The sequence below is a fragment of the Cherax quadricarinatus genome, unplaced genomic scaffold (genome assembly GCF_038502225.1).
Source record: "Cherax quadricarinatus isolate ZL_2023a unplaced genomic scaffold, ASM3850222v1 Contig3774, whole genome shotgun sequence".
Lineage (NCBI taxonomy): Eukaryota > Metazoa > Arthropoda > Malacostraca > Decapoda > Parastacidae > Cherax > Cherax quadricarinatus.
In genome coordinates this window covers 33,266-38,079 of record NW_027198800.1, presented here as the reverse complement: position 1 = coordinate 38,079, position 4,814 = coordinate 33,266, and positions in this window count along the sequence as shown.

Below are 4,814 nucleotides of genomic sequence, written 5' to 3'. Positions count from 1 at the left end.
TATTTGTACTCACCTATTTGTGGTTGCAGGGGTCGAGTCACAGCTCCTGGCCCCGCCTCTTCGCTGATTGCTACTAGGTCCTCTCTCTCCCTGCCCCATGAGCTCTATCATACCTCGCCTTAAAACTATGTATGGTTCCTGCCTCCACCACATCACTTTCTAGGCTATTCCATGGCCTGACTACTCTATGACTGAAGAAATACTTCCTAACATCCCTTTGATTCATCTGAGTCTTCAACTTCCAATTGTGACCTCTTGTGTCTGTGTCCCATCTCTGGAACATCCCGTCTTTGTCCACCTCGTCTATTCCGCGCAGTATTTTATATGTCGTTATCATGTCTCCCCTGACCCTCCTGGCCTCCAGTGTCGTCAGGCCGATTTCCCTCAACCTTTCTTCATAGGACAATCCCCGTAGCTCTGGGACTAGTCTTGTTGCAAACCTTTGCACTTTCTCTAATTTCTTGACGTGCTTGACTAGGTGTGGATTCCAAACTGGTGCTGCATACTCCAGTATGGGCCTGACGTAGATGGTGTACAGAGTCTTAAACGAATCCTTACTGAGGTATCGGAACGCTATCCGTAGGTTTGCCAGGCGCCCGTATGCTGCAGCAGTTATCTGATTGATGTGCGCCTCAGGAGATATGCTCGGTGTTATACTCACCCCCAGATCTTTTTCCTTGAGTGAGGTTTGCAGTCTTTGGCCATCTAAACTATATTGTGTCTGCGGTCTTCTTTGCCCTTCCCCAATCTTCATGACTTTGCATTTGGCAGGGTTAAATTCAAGGAGCCAGTTGCTGGACCAGGCTTGTAGCCTGTCCAGATCTCTTTGTAGTCCTGCCTGATCCTCGTCCGATTCGATTCTTCTCATTAACTTCACATCGTCTGCAAACAAGGACACTTCTGAGTCTATCCCTTCCGTTATGTCGTTCACGTATACCAAGAACAGCACAGGTCCTAGGACTGACCCCTGTGGAACCCCGCTTGTCACAGGCGCCCACTCTGACACCTCGTCGCGTACCATGACTCGTTGTTGCCTCCCTGTCAGATATTCTCTGATCCATTGCAGTGCCTTTCCTGTTATGTGTGCCTGGTCCTCTAGCTTTTGCAGTAACCTCTTGTGAGGAACTGTGTCGAAAGCCTTCTTGCAGTCCAAAAATACGCAGTCGATCCACCCCTCTCTCTCTTGTCTTACTTCTGTCACCTTGTCATAAAACTCTAGTAGGTTTGTGACACAGGATTTTCCTTCCCTGAAACCGTGCTGGTTGTCAATTATACACTTGTTTCTTTCCAGGTGCCCCACCACTCTCCTCCTGATGATCTTCTCCATGACCTTGCATACTATACACGTTAGTGATACAGGTCTGTAGTTTAGTGCCTCATGTCTGTCTCCCTTTTTAAAAATTGGGACTACATTTGCCATTTTCCATACCTCAGGGAGTTGCCCAGTTTCAAATGATGTGTTGAAGATCTTTGTTAATGGCTCACACAATATCTCTGCTCCCTCTTTAAGGACCCATGGAGAGATGTTGTCTGGTCCCACCGCCTTTGAGGTGTCAAGTTCGCATAGCAGCTTCTTCACCTCCTCCTTGGTTATATGTACCTCATCCAGCACTTGCTGGTGTGCCCCCCTGTTCTGATTTCTTGGAGTCCTACTGGTTTCCACTGTAAATACCTCTTTAAATCTTGTGTTGAGCTCCTGACATACCTCTCGGTCGTTTCTTGTGAATTCCCCATCACCCTTCCTCAGTCTGATTACCTGGTCCTTGACTGTTGTTTTCCTCCTGGTGTGTGTGTGTGTGTGTGTGTGTGTGTGTGTGTGTGTGTGTGTGTGTGTGTGTGTGTACTCACCTATTTGTACTCACCTATTTGTGGTTGCAGGGGTCGAGACTCAGCTCCTGGCCCCGCCTCTTCACTGATCGCTACTAGGTCCTCTCTCTCCCTGCTCCATGAGCTTTATCATACCTCGTCTAAAAGCTATGTATGGTTCCTGCCTCCACTACATCACTTGCCAGACTATTCCACTTCTTAACAACTCTGTGGCTGAAGAAATACTTCCTAACATCCCTTTGGCTCATCTGAGTCTTCAGCTTCCAATTGTGACCCCTTGTTTCTGTGTCCCTTGTCTGGAACATCATGTCTCTGTCCACTGTATCTATTCCACGCAGTATTTTGTATGTCGTTATCATGTCTTCCCTAACCCTCCTGTACTCCAGTGTTGTCAGGCCGATTTCCTTAACCTTTCTTCGTAGGACATTCTCCTTAGCTATGAAGCTAACCTCGTCGCAAACCTTTTCGATTTCTCTAAATTCTTGACATACTTGACCCGGTGTGGGTCCCAAATTGGTATTGCATACTCCAGTATGGACCTGACGTACACGGTGTACAGTGTCTTGAACACTTACTGACTACTCTGTGGCTGAAGAAATACTTCCTAACATCCCTGTGATTCATCTGTGTCTTCAGCTTCCAACTGTGTCCCCTTGTTACTGTGTCCAATCTCTGGAACATCCTGTCTTTGTCCACCTTGTCAATTCCTCTCAGTATTTTGTATGTCGTTATCATGTCCCCCCTATCTCTCCTGTCCTCCAGTGTCGTCAGGTTGATTTCCCTTAACCTCTCCTCGTAGGACATACCTCTTAGCTCTGGGACTAGTCTTGTTGCAAACCTTTGCACTTTCTCTAGTTTCTTTACGTGCTTGGCTAGGTGTGGGTTCCAAACTGGTGCCGCATACTCCAATATGGGCCTAACGTACACGGTGTACAGGGTCCTGAACGATTCCTTATTAAGATGTCGGAATGCTGTTCTGAGGTTTGCTAGGCGCCCATATGCTGCAGCAGTTATTTGGTTGATGTGCGCTTCAGGAGATGTGCCTGGTGTTATACTCACCCCAAGATCTTTTTCCTTGAGTGAGGTTTGTAGTCTCTGGCCCCATAGACTGTACTCCGTCTGCGGTCTTCTTTGCCCTTCCCCAATCCATGACTTTGCACTTGTGGTTGCTCCAGGAGGTCGAGACTCACCTAGCTGTGGTTGCTGGGGTCGATTCACAGCTCCTGCCCCGCCTCTTCACTGATCGCTACTAGGTCCTCTCTCTACAGCACTACCCAGCTTCCACTTCCTGAGCTGAAGAAATACTGTCATACCTCGTCATTGCTGCTGTGTCCCATCTCTGGAACATCCTGCTATGTATGGTTCCTGCCTCCACTACATCACTTGCTAGGCTATTCCACTGCCTCCTAACGACTCTATGACTGAAGAAATACTTCCAAACATCCCTATGACTCGTCCGAGTCTTCAGCTTCCAATTGTGACCCCTTGTTTCTGTGTCCCATCTCTGGAACATCCTGTCTCTGTCCACCTTATCTATTCCACACAGTATTTTGTATGTCGTTATCATGTCTCCTATGACCCTCCTGTCCTCCAGTGTAGTCAGTCCGATTTCCCTCAGCCTTTCTTCGTAGGACATTTCCCTGAGCTCTGGAACTAGCCTTGTTGCAAACCTTTGCACTTTCTCTAATTTCTTGACGTGTTTGACCAGGTGTGGGTTCCAAACTGGCGCTGCACACTCCAGTATGGGCCTGATGTACACAGTGTACAGTGTCTTGAACGATTCCTTACTAAGGTATCGGAACGCTATTCTCAGGTTTGCCAGGCGCCCATATGCTGCAGCAGTTATCTGGTTGATGTGTGCCTCCGGAGACATGCTCGGTGTTATGGTCACCCCAAGATCTTTCTCCTTGAGCGAGGTTTGCAGTCTTTGGCCACCTAGCCTATACTCTGTCTGCAGTCTTCTTTGCCCTTCTCCGATCTTCATGACTTTGCATTTGGCAGGGTTGAATTCAAGAAGCCAGTTGCTGAACCACGTGTCCAGCCTGTCCAGGTCTCTTTGAAGTCCTGCCTGATCCTCATCTGATTTAATTCTCCTCATTAACTTCACATCGTCTGCTAACAGGGCCACCTCTGAATCTATCCCTTCCATCATGTCATTCACATATACCAAAAATAGCACTGGTCCTAGGACCAACCCCTGTGGGACCCCACTCGTCACAGGTGCCCACTGTGATACCTCATCCCGTACCATGACTTGTTGTTGCCTCCATGTCAGGTATTCTCTGATCTATTGCAGTGCCCTTCCTGTTATATGCGCCTGATCCTCTAGTTTCTACACTAGTTTCTGGTGAGCAACTGTGTCGAAGGCCTTCTTACAGTCCAAGAAAATGCAATCAACCCACCTCTCTCATTGTTTCTGTTACCCTTGGGAACAAACCTTTCCTCTGCCTCCTTGTATTTTGTTGTTACACATTCCATTTACTGACTTTCCTACCATTTCTCTGTCCCACTGCACCTCCCGCAGGAAGTTCCTCATACCTGTGTAGTTCCCCCTTTTATAATTTGGCTTATCCCATTCGACTCCTGTTACCCTCTCCACTTGTAACTCTACTATGTAATCAAAACTCAGAACCTTAACATATTAACACCAATGGGGAGGATATTTCTTCCAGTGACACGATTCCTGATGCTGGGAAAATAAAATTCCGCTTATTTAGAATTTTGGTTGTACGAGGACATCCTAAGATGATCCGTATTGTTTCTTTCAGTGCGGTGAAAAAAATAGAAGGATCAACTCTCTTTCATATCCATGTGAGGTTGCTGTGGCAACCTTACATGGATATAGAGTGATCACAAGTAGTATATTGAGATTATGTATTTACAATAATAAGTTGCGTACAAAGAGAGCTTCTATCATTCCTAGGCATTATGGCATTATTTGTGCACAATAAGAATATCAAATCAATGTAGGAATCAAGTCAGTTTGG